This window comes from Ranitomeya variabilis, chromosome 5 (genome assembly GCF_051348905.1).
Source record: "Ranitomeya variabilis isolate aRanVar5 chromosome 5, aRanVar5.hap1, whole genome shotgun sequence".
Classification (NCBI taxonomy): Eukaryota; Metazoa; Chordata; class Amphibia; order Anura; family Dendrobatidae; genus Ranitomeya; species Ranitomeya variabilis.
In genome coordinates, this window is record NC_135236.1 from 617609440 (window position 1) to 617621734 (window position 12295).

General features: G+C 40.9%; 1 long non-coding RNA gene across 1 annotated transcript in view; it reads left to right on the forward strand.

Annotated features, from left to right (window-relative positions):
* The first annotated feature begins 9949 nt into the window (after positions 1 to 9949).
* Positions 9950 to 12295, forward strand: part of LOC143773889 (uncharacterized) — a 177105-nt gene continuing 174759 nt past the window's right edge. The window contains exon 1 of the long non-coding RNA XR_013215430.1: positions 9950 to 10350. This is a non-coding gene — a long non-coding RNA (uncharacterized LOC143773889). The remainder of the gene's footprint in view (positions 10351 to 12295) is intronic.

A 12295-nucleotide genomic window follows, 5' to 3' on the forward strand; every position in this document is an offset into this window, starting at 1 on the left:
GTACTTTTGTAGACCCCATGGATATCCGGAACAGGTTCTCACTGACCAGGGTACAGCCTTTGAATCAGAGATCTTCAGAGAATTCTGTAATATGTATGGTTGCAAAAAGATCCGGACGACGGCCTATCATCCGCAAACAAACGGCTTATGTGAGAAGATGAACCATATTGTGATAGACCTACTAAAGACTTTACCTGAAACGGAAAGGAATCAATGGCCAGAGAAATTGCCTGACTTGGTGGATCTGTATAATCATGTCCCGGTGAGCTCTACCAACTGCACCCCAGCTTATCTTATGCGTGCAAGACCCGGCCAATTACCAATCGATCTAGAAATGGGAATACTGAAACCAGACGCAGAAGTTCAAGACTCCAATTGGGATGTCGTACGGCAAAAGCAGTATCGCCAAGTGCAAGAGAGTGTGGAAAGAAGCCTCAAGCAAACCAGAGAAAGACAAGAGCGAACTTTCAACCAGAATGCTCTGGCAACTCCATTAAGACCGGGTGACCAAGTACTCAAGAGGAATCGTCGAACCAATAAACTGGATAATCAATGGGAAGCCATACCCTACAAAGTTTTACCAACAAGAATGGATAATCCTAAAATGTGTCTCATTAGCAAAAACGGAGGTTTAACATCTGTACTAGTGTCAAGAGACAATCTTAAATTATGTCCGGAAACGTTGAAAGAGCCAGAAGTTGTCCAGCCAGAATCAGAAGTTATTCAACCTATACAGGTTCAACCAGTAAAGGAAAAAGAGGAGGAAATGTATCACACCTGTATAGGAGACTTTCCCAAAACCTTACTAACATACCATGGTGCAGTAGTGGTTCCCATGGTGGCCTTTTATCCAACACCGAATCCAATATTAGAAGTCCCAAGACAGGAAAAGGCTGATCCCGTACTACAAGAGGTTCCAGGTCAGAAAGAACAGATTCCTGATCAGAGTGATCCCATTCACGGTGGACTTGCCAACCCCATAGTGGGGGAATTATCTTTAGCAGAGAGGGCAGATACTATATCGCAGTAGACAGTAGTACACCACATAAAGAGACACTGCTATTACGTAGATCCCAGCGTAGTACCCGGGGTCAATTACCGGCCAGGTATGCGGATTACCAACTATAAGACTATAGTCATTGTTATTGTTCTGTAACGTTTAAGCCCAGTACCTACAGAGACTTACCTGTATGAACTTCTTGCATATTCTTGAACTTTTTATCAGCCCGGAAACACTAAATCAAAGCTCCGGAAAGACTGCTTTGTGAACTTTGCTTCCTAGTGCCTTCAAGGATAGAACTGTATTAATGGACGCTATTTGAAGTGACTTTTTACAGAATTCCATTTTTTTTTTGTTTCTTTGAGTGGTTTTTGTAACTTTTCATTTTTAAGACTCTGTATATATCAATTGTTATTTCAAAATGTTATCGTCCCACAGTCCCGGAGTACTGTTCTTAACTAAGGGGGAATGTGGCGCCCCTAGGGGTATTTGCCACAAAAATAGTTATTGACACAAATAAATGTTAAAATAGCAAGACTGCACTACCATCTCCGGCCAGAAGGGGGAGCTCCAGAGATTCCCCTTGATCTATTCTGGTCTGAGAAAAAGATTGGCAGTTGGGTTGAGGAGCTGAAAGTGAGAGGTCGTATAACTGAGCTCCTAACAGCCCTATGACGGATTATAGGCCCGTAATACCGATAGTAAGAAAAGAGGAATAGAGAAAAAGGATATTGTGAGAACCGGGTAGCAATAACCTCTACCCAGAATAGGCGCAGAGACGGATACCGGATTCATGGCTATATTCATTATATATAATACAGCAACCGGAAAGAAGTGAGGTGATATCAGCTTCACCAGAGTAAGACGCAGCAACAGACACAGAGTTCAGCAGTACTCCCAGAGGGGGTAAGCCGACAAAAAGGGACTCGGGTTGTCCGTCGAACCAGAGCACAGAAAGGACAGATTGGGTCGGCAGCCAGTTCACAAACAGCAGCAGGACCATACAGAAACTGTGCATAATAAGAGGTGGAAATCCTGACAGGGTCAAAGTAATTCAGGGTTCTTATACAGACTCCGGTGACAGTATTGGTGGCAAATCCCTTTTTGTTGAAGTAAATTGGTTAAACGTTTCAACGCCTCAGTCTTTCATTTGGACAATAGCCATCGGTCCAGGATCGGGGCCATCACAGCTGAGAAGACCTGCTGCTGACCAAGTAAGTGTCTGTTCCTTCATGATATCCCTTACACTGTGCATCGCCTGAGGCCACAGCACCAGGTCAAGCCACTAGTGACATCCCCCTTAAGAGACGGACTTCATTGATCTGGTGCTGGGTACCTCGGTCTCCCGGGCGTCACACTATTATGAGAAGATGGTGAGATACATCATAAGAAAAATGTATACCTACGATGTGCTAATAGGAATATGGAATAGTACATCATGGAAATCAAATAGACAATGTACAACGCATGGAAAATTTTGGACACCCCTGGACAAAAACCATAATCCAGTTAACAATATGCAGCTACATTTATACTGATGGAATTTCAATTTTTTTAATCTATATGATCAAATGTCCATGTGGTAATCAGTATGTGGGTCGTACAGTACAATCATTACATATAATATTAAAGGGAACCTGTCACCCCCAAAATCGATGGTGAGGTAAGCTCACCATCATCAGGGGCTTATCTACAGCATTCTGTAATGCTGTAGATAAGCCCCTGATGTTACCTAAAAGAGGAGAAAAAGAGGTTAGATTATACTCACTCAGGGGCGGGTCCCGCTGCGGTCCGGTCAAATGGGTATCACAGGTCCGGTCCGGCACCTCCTATCTTTATTCCATGACGTCCTCTTCTGGTCTTCACGCCGCGGCTCAGGCGCAGGCGTACTTTGTCTGCCCTGTTGAGGGCAAAGCAAAGTACTGCAGTGCGCAGGCGCCGGAAAGGTCAGAGAGGCCCGGCGCCTGCGCACTGCAGTACTTTGCAAAAAAGGTGAACGGATGGACTCTACATGCCTGGTTCCCATCGTGAAGCATGGAGGAGAAGGTGTGATGGTGTGGGGGTGCTTTGATGGTGACACTGTTGGGGATTTATTCAAAATTGAAAGCATACTGAACATGTATGGCTACCACAGCATCTTGCAGCGGCATGCTATTCCATCCGGTTTGCGTTTAGTTGGACAATCATTTATTTTTCAACATGACGCGGACCCTAAACACACCTACAGGCTGTGTAAGGGCTATTTGATGGGGTGCTATGCCAGATGACGTGGCCTCCACAGTCACCAGACCCGAATCCAATAGAGATGGTTTGGGGTGAGCTGGACCACAGAGTGAAGGCAAAAGGGCCAACAAGTGCTAAGCATCTCTGGGAACTCCTTCAAGATTGTGGAAGACCATTTTTGGTGACTACCTCTTGAAGCTCATCAAGAGAATGCCAAGTGTGTGCAAAGCAGTCATCAAAGCAAAATGTGGCTACTTTGAAGAACCAAGAATATAAGACATATTTTCAGTTGTTTCTCACTTTTTTGTTAAGCATATAATTTTAACATGTAACATTCATAGTTTTGATGCCTTCAGTGTGAATGTACAATTTGCATAGTCATGAAAATACAGAAAAATCTTTAAATGACAAGGTGTGTCCACACTTTTGGTCTGTACTGTGTATATGTGTGTATATGTATATATATATATATATATATATATATATATATATATATATATATATATTAGCTTTTCTAGCAAGCAAGATAGCAGAAACTTCACTAGCAATTCTGAGAAAAACTAACACCAGCTCTGTCTTATTTAAAGCTTTGTTAAGAGCATGCATTCAAGGGCTGTCATTACTGTAGGAATTGCATCAATATTATAAACTAGATTGTGGCCCGATTCTAACGCATCGGGTATTCTAGAATATGCATTTCCCCGTAGTATATGGACAATGATGATTCCAGAATTCGCGGCAGACTGTGCCCGTCGCTGATTGGTCGAGGCAACCTTTATGACATCATCGTCGCCATGGCAACCATTATGACATCTACGTCGATACTGTGCCCGTCGCTGATTGGTCGAGGCGAATTCGCGGCAGACTGTGCTGACATTATGACATCATCGTCGCCATGCTGTGCCCGTCTCTGATTGGTCGAGGCCTGGCGGCGGCGACCAATCAGAGACGTGGGATTTCCAGGACAGACAGACAGACAGAAAGACAGACAGACAGAAAGACAGACAGACAGACAGACAGACGGAGAAACCCTTAGACAATTATATATATAGATGTTACAAGTAGAAAAGAACTGATATCAGTCAGCAATAAGTTTACATTTCTTTGAACATATGCAAAAACTATGTGAAGTATTAGGGACATTACTCCCTTTACTGAATGTATAGACAAAAAATTCAGTAAGGGATTTAAAAGTAGAATAGGTTACATTTGTAGTATAAAAGTAGAAGAAAACTCCTGACTAGAGATGGGCAAACCCGACCAGTAAAGTTCCAGGTCCGTACCGAACACCTAGTGTGTTCGTGCACAGACCCTGAGCATGGACTTTTCCAAGAAGTCCATGTCACTATTTGGGTTCAGCACACCAAATACTGGTGTCTGTGATCGGCGATAAGATCATTGCAACTGGTCAGAGAGCTGTGGTTCCCACACTGTCAGATGACAGCGTGAGACAGTAGCTGTGATGTTGTGAATTTGGTTTTTGGGCTCCCCCGGTGGTCGCTGGTGGTACTGGACTTGTGTGCTTCACTTTCTCTGTTCACCTGTTTCCATCAGGATGTGGGAGTATCCTATTTAGCCTTGCTGCTCAGTTATTCTAGTGCCGGCCATCAATGTAACCAGAGCCTTTCTGTTGCATGTTCCTGCTTCTAGACTACTATCAGCTAAGTCGGACTCTTAGTCCTAAGTTTGTTTGCATTTTTGTTCCAGTTCACAGTTATGTTATGTTTCTGTAGCTGGAAGCTCTTGTGGGCCGAAATTACCACTCCGGTGTCATGAGTTGACACATGAGTCTTAAAGTAATTTCTGGATGGTATTTTAATAGGGTTTTCAGCTGACCGTGAAGTTCCCTATTGTATCTTCTTACTATCTAGTAAGCGGACCTCGCTTTGCTGAACCTACCTTCATACTGCGTATGTCTTTTCCTCTGAACTCACCGTCAATATATGTGGGGGGCTTCTGTCTCCTTTTTGGGGGAATTTCCCTAGAGGTAAGCCAGGTCTGTTTTTTCCTCTATTAGGGTTAGTTAGTTCTCTGGCTGGCGCTGGGCGTCTAGGGATAAAACGTAGGTACGTCACCTGGCCACTGTTAGTTGTGTGGTAGGTTTAGCTCACGGTCAGCTCGAGATTCCATCACCCAAGAGCTAGTCTGTTATTTAAGTTCTCTGACGTTCCCTTGCCATTGGGAACCATGACACTGTGACCAGCGGTAAAAAGGTTACCTCATGTCACAGGCGGATGATGAGAGAGTACTGCTCCCATCAGCCTACCACTGATGTTGCTGATAACAGCAAGAGCAGGCACCACTGGTGGATGTATTCATCAGCAGGTGCCTGTGCTTTACATAGATTTTATCACAGGAGGGGTGTGGTCTCAAGACTTGGCATGCGTTAGCTAGACACACCAATGATAATGATAATGTCCTAGTGATAAAACAACAGCACACAGCCTATTAAGTGACATAGTTGAAATCTTTGTTTCAGCCCCTCTCCTGCTATCTTCATATTACATAGCAAAAGCCTGCTGGACAGACAAATTTTGATGGCATATATTGTTCCAGCTTATTGTGTTTTTTTTGTTTTGCAACTTGTTAAATAAAAGAAATAAGAAACAACTGCATATGTAGAGTTATTTTTGAGTCACTGTTCCAAGGGAATAATATGCAAACTAACTCACGTCAATCATGCAGTACTGTTTTGCCTCTGTAGACGGTGCTGTTCTGGTGTTTTTGACACTCATCAGTATAGAGTCTCAACCAGAGAGTACGGATCTCTGAAGCATCTAGGCATCTCATTTGCCATTAACTACCCTGATCTGTACTGAAAAAGGGAAAAATCCCCCAGAAAATGGTAATGTTTACTGACGGATCTCTGGTTTCTCTGATATAAATCACTTTTGCTGCACTTTCCTAGAAATGCATGGAAAAACTGCACCTGCTTAGCCAACAATTCACTGTCTGCCGACCGATGCTGGTACCTGCGCCTATCATATATTTATGGAATATCCTTTTGATATTTCATAGTTGTCTGAGATGAGAAATACATTTATGAAGTAATTGACTGTTATCCTTATCTGCAAATTCATTAAGGAAAAAAAAAATAATTTGCAAAGTCTGGTCAGATAAAGTGTTTCTCCTGGGCTTTCTGTGAGGGTATGACTCCACGATCAGGATGGCCGGCGGTATCGCCGCAGCGGCGAAGCCGCTCGGCGCTAAGCCCCGCCCCCTTAATGGGACGCGATCATGCCGGATGTGTTAACTCTTCACATCTGGGATGATCGCTCTGTCCCATAGGACCCTGTGATATGCCTTGCGGGGACGCTGCGTCCCCGCAAGGTGTACGGGCATGCTGCGATCTGAAAAGACGCGCAGCATGTCCGTAGTCGCAGGGCCGCCGCGTGCGGGTTTCCACGCATAGTGGAGATGGGATTTCATCAAATCCCCTCCACTATGCTGGAACATCTGGACGCTGCTTGTTTGACGCTGCAGCGCTGCGCAGCGTCAAACAAGCAGCGTTTCCTGAACGTGGAAACATACCCTAAGAGTCCTGGTAGCATTTAAACAGCTTTTTATATTCAAAATACTAAATCAATAATAGAATATTATAGAACTTAGAGATCAACAATTCCCGCTTTATACTAAGACACATCTGACAGATCCACTTAGGAGGATATGTCTGATCTCCTGACATATCTTTATTAGAAATTCAAATAATCTTCACAGAGTAGCAATTTTGCAGCGTCCTCTCTTATAACTCCATATTGCTCTATTCCTTGGATGTTCCTTGACATGTATGAATAAATTGGCACTGGGCGTTTCCGTTCCCCATGTGATTGGATGACTGTATGACCTCGGTACTCTAGAGTATGTATATGCAAATTAAAGATTCACGAGCAGGATAGAGCGACCCTTAATTATTCACAATGAAGTTTCGGCTCTCCTGGGCCTTCGTCTTCCACAGGCTTTGTAGTAAAATCTCGAGAATAGCAGAAGCCGTAAATGCTTGTGATGTCTGTGGCTGTGAAATAATTAAGTGTTGCTTTGTTCTTCTCTTGAATCATTGAATGATGTCTGTGACAGCAGTAAAATTCTTTAACTTGCATATGTGGAATGCCATGAATTTTTCTATCTTGTGAATTTTGAAACTTTTCAATCAGGCACCTCTCTTGTTGGACTAGTTACTACTTGAGATGAGCGGATATCTTTGGAAAACAATCGCCAAACATATATTCGGCATGAATATGGTACATTCGGAATCGTGATTGGTAACATGAGCATTTTTTTTTAAATCGGAAAAAGTCGGTAACATTCGGTAAAAGATAGAATAAAAGCCGGTAATTTATGTGCGGCGTTCAGTGAAATCACAGAATGAAAGGTTAGAATAGAAAAGATAGAATAGGTATATACACATACAGTAGAATACATATATATAGATGTCAGTGACACACACATATATATATGTATTTACATTACACAAATAGATTGAAGAAAAGCCGGTAATTCAGCAGCCGCGGTAGTGTAAAATCAGAGCATGAGCCGACAGGATAGAAGCGATGGATTACACACAATAAACACAAATAGAATAGGTAGATAAACAGATGTCTGTGACAAATACAATTAGTCCTGTGTGCAGCTTACTGTACATGTATATAATTAATAAAAGATTATTTTTCGAAAAATATGGCGTGGGCTCCATCGTAATTTTTGTAACTAGCAGAGGGAAAGTCAACGGCTGAGGGCTGATGTTTATAGCCTGGGAAAGGGGTAATACCCATGGAGCTTCCCAGGCTATTAATATCATCTCGAAGCTGGATAATTAGCCTTTATTGGCTATTAAAATGGGGGCCTCTAAAAAAATGACTTAGGGTCCCCCAATAATTAATAACCAGCAAAGGCTATGCAGACAGCAGTGGGCTAATAGTAATAGCCTAGGAAGGGTCCATGGATACTGCCATCCCAGACTAAAAACATCAGCTCCAGAAAAAGCGCATCTCTAAGATGTGCCAATTCTGGCACTTAACCTCGCTCTTCCCACTTGCCCTGTAGCAGTGGCAAGTGGGGTAATATTTGGGGGGTTGATGTCACTGTCAGGTGACATCAAGCCCCAAAGTTAGTAATGGAGAGGCATGAATAAGATGCACCCATGATTTGTGCTAAGTAAACTTGGACAATGCACTGGCCAATGGAATTCAATAGAGCTGGGGACTTGAAAAGCCTTTTAATATATTGCAGTCATCATATTATATGGCACTGTGTACTTACAATTGCTCATTTTGCCTTTCTACCCAGCTAATTCTTCTCTTTTCCATTAGGTCTATGACATCATGTAACTAAAAACTAACTTGCTGAATCCTAAGCTCTATGTGAAAACAGGAGATCAGTTTTCCCTCTATGAGTCATAAGTCACTGCAAAAGTCCCTGGTAAGGGGAAGGAGGGAGCAGCTGGGTTAGGAGGCATGCCGCCGAAATGCGCGTAGGGGCAGTGGCACCATCACCTGGGCATCGGTAAGTCATATTTACTTTCACTTTGACTTCTTACTCTTTGGGCAATATCAGTGTATTACTTAGGATTTGTGTTATATACCTATGGGCACGCTACATGATTCAATTGATTTGACATAACATGACGTACAAATAGTGTCTCTTTTTTGTATATTTAGATCTGCTACATTTCCCTGGTTATATGCTGTTTTGCATAATTAGTGTTATATTCATGTATTTGTAGTCTTGCCTGCCCTATGGTGGTGCTACTTTAACTGTTTGGATCATTTGCAAGCACCATTGGCTATTTTTTTAATATCTTTACATTTTTAATGTTATCAATAAAGCTTTTTCTATTTTTGTTCAATATACTCTTTTGTCTATATGTTTGTGGTAATTTAGAGTAGAACAGCTATTCTACATTATCCCATTTGGATGTGACAATTTTCTGAACGTCTCCTCCAGTATTTACTATGAGATTATTGCGTGTCCTTTTGCTGAGGGTACTAATTTGATTCTTGATGTTTTTAATAAAAATACCTTTATTAAACAGAAATGGTAATTGGTAGCACTACAACAAAAATGTGCCTGTACTAGGAATATAGGGTCAATAATAAACAAGGTAATAAAAACATATAGTAAAGGTAGGAACAGCAGACCAAAAACAGGGTAATAATAGTAAGTGCATATAAATTATAGTCACATAGGTAAAGCCTCAGATAACACCAAAAAACATGTCAGAAAAATGTGTAAAAAAGTTGTACAAAAAAATTGGGTAAAATATTTTTTTTGCAAAACAAAAAAAAAGAGATTCTTATATACCGTACATAATAAATACTGGTATAATCCCTACTGTCTGCACAGAAAAGAGAAAAAATATATAACTAAAAAATGATAAGCACCAGGGTGTATTCATACACACTAAAAACAGAGGTACAATAAGGAGTTAATAAGTGTGTGTTGGAAAAGAAAAGGGCAGGGTTATGCCAAAAAGTGACCCTGCAGCAGTACATAGAAAGAAACAATGCAGGGTATAATAAATACTTAGTGAGAGTACAGGCACAAAGTAAGTGCAAATATAGGGTAGTAAAGTGCTAAAGTGCAATAGCAGCAGCTGAAGGGAAATAAAAAGGGCTTATACCTTTAAGGTCCGCTGGTCCAAGTACAGACACCGACGCGCGTTTTGGAACTGAGTCCTTCATCATAAACATTATAGACAATTTTAAATATTCCTCAGCCGTATCATACAGATGGGATTGGCATTATCATGAGTTCAAAACATGAGATATAATGTGGATATGGCAGACAACAGTGAAAAACAGGAGCCAAGAAATGTGAAAAAACAGCTGATGTAAGTAGAGGTGTGTAAATAAAAAATAAATCTAAAAATAAAATGCTGTATTGTGTGAGATAAAGAACACCTGAACTGGGTGCTAATGAGCTCATGTAAATCTTTATGTGAAATATGATAATAAATTATTGTGCTAGTAGGTACATCGAGGAAGAAAAAATATAAGGAAAAATACCATAAGAAAAGAAAGTTGGTAGAAGAGGTCAAAGTCTATCAAAGTGGAATACACAGCGCTCAGCCACCCATATAGTGCGAATGGATGACAGTGATCAGTGCATCTATCTATGAAGATAAAAACCAGGTAAGTATATAATATGGTCATAAAGCCAAGTATACAAATAAAAAAAGACTGTCACTTGAAAACAGGAAGCTAGTGTGTACTGGTGCAAATTAAGGGTAGCCATCTTTATGCATAATAAAGTTGCACTCTGTAGTGCTATATCATGAAAACATGAAATAATTGAATTTGAATTGCATTACTGCTCTAGATAATAAGAAAAAATGGAGATAATAATAATAATAATAATAATTTTTATTTATATAGCGCCAACATATTCCGCAGCGCTTTACAAATTATAGAGGGGACTTGTACAGACAATAGACATTACAGCATAACAGAAATCACAGTTCAAAACAGATACCAGGAGGAATGAGGGCCCTGCTCGCAAGCTTACAATCTATGAGGAAAAGGGGAGACACGAGAGGTGGATGGTAACAATTGCTTTAGTTATTTGGACCAGCCATAGTGTAAGGCTCGGGTGTTCATGTAAAGCTGCATGAACCAGTTAACTGCCTAAGTATGTAGCAGTACAGACACAGAGTGCTATTAACTGCATAAAGTGTATGAGAACATGATGAGAGGAACCTGATTATGTTTTTTTTTTTTTTCGAATGGGCCACACAGGGATGGTTAGGTTAATGCGTTGAGGCGGTAGGCCAGTCTGAACAAATGAGTTTTTAGGGCACGCTTAAAACTGTGGGGATTGGGGATTAATCGTATTAACCTAGGTAGTGCATTCCAAAGAATCGGCGCAGCACGTGTAAAGTCTTGGAGACGGGAGTGGGAGGTTCTGATTATTGAGGATGCTAACCTGAGGTCATTAGCGGAGCAGAGGGCGGTAGGGTGGTAGACTGAGACCAGAGAGGAGATGTAGGGTGGTGCTGAGCCATGATGACAAGACACATAATTTGTCCAAGTCATGCGCTCCCAGCAGCAAATGACAGAGCGATCGCCGGTTGCTGGGAACCTATCTAATGTGAATCCTCTCTTAGGCTGGAGCCTATATTTATGGTTAGGTAGGTTCCCACTGCAATTAAAACCTCCACAGGCTGGTGGGTGACGTGCTTAATCAGGGAGCTTTTATACAAATATCAAAAGACTGACCGGCACATCCAAACAGAAAACCGGTGTGTACAGGTGCAAACTAAGAGTAGACATCTCCATATATAACCAACATATAAATTAGTACTCTGTAGTTCTATATCATGAAAACATAAAATATATGAAATACATTACTGCTCTAGATATTGAGAAAAAGTGGAGATGTTTAGCACACGCGTGAATTGGCAGATTAAACAGTTGATTATTTGAATTGAACCTGTGGCCGTATGCTCATGGTTATTTGGCATTTGGGCCCTTACATGCCCACCTTATCGTAAACTTCACCTTTTGGACCTCAATATGTATTTTAGAATTTTTTTATCTTGTACCAATAAATATTTTCATTTTAATTTATTTTTTGGCTGATTTTGAAGTGAATGTGATGGTGGCACACCTATAGAATGGGTGTTATTGTGCATGTGGTTTAGAATTTATACAATATAAATTAAAATGTTAATTTTCAATGTCAGTTTTTCTCGTTTTCTCTTGTACACAGTCTGTTACCATTTAAATAATTGTTTAAAGAATTTAGAAATGCAAGGAAGTATTTAATATAAATTAGTATAAAGATGAAACTATAAAACATTGAAGATGTAATTGTATTTTACATCTGTTTGATTACATTAAAAAATACAACGAAATGTTACGAGGGCTTCCTACTGAGAAGAAAGATGCTGTTTCAATAATGTATTGCATATATTTTATACATTTTCTTCTCTGTGGTAGAGTCAATGTTTACAAGAGAAGCAACATAAATAAAACGCTAAACTGTGTTTAAAGCCTACAACTTTATTGTCACGGCAATAACTTGCATGCGCTCTGCCTGGCCACAGATGGTATATTAAGCAATGCTGCCCTCCACACC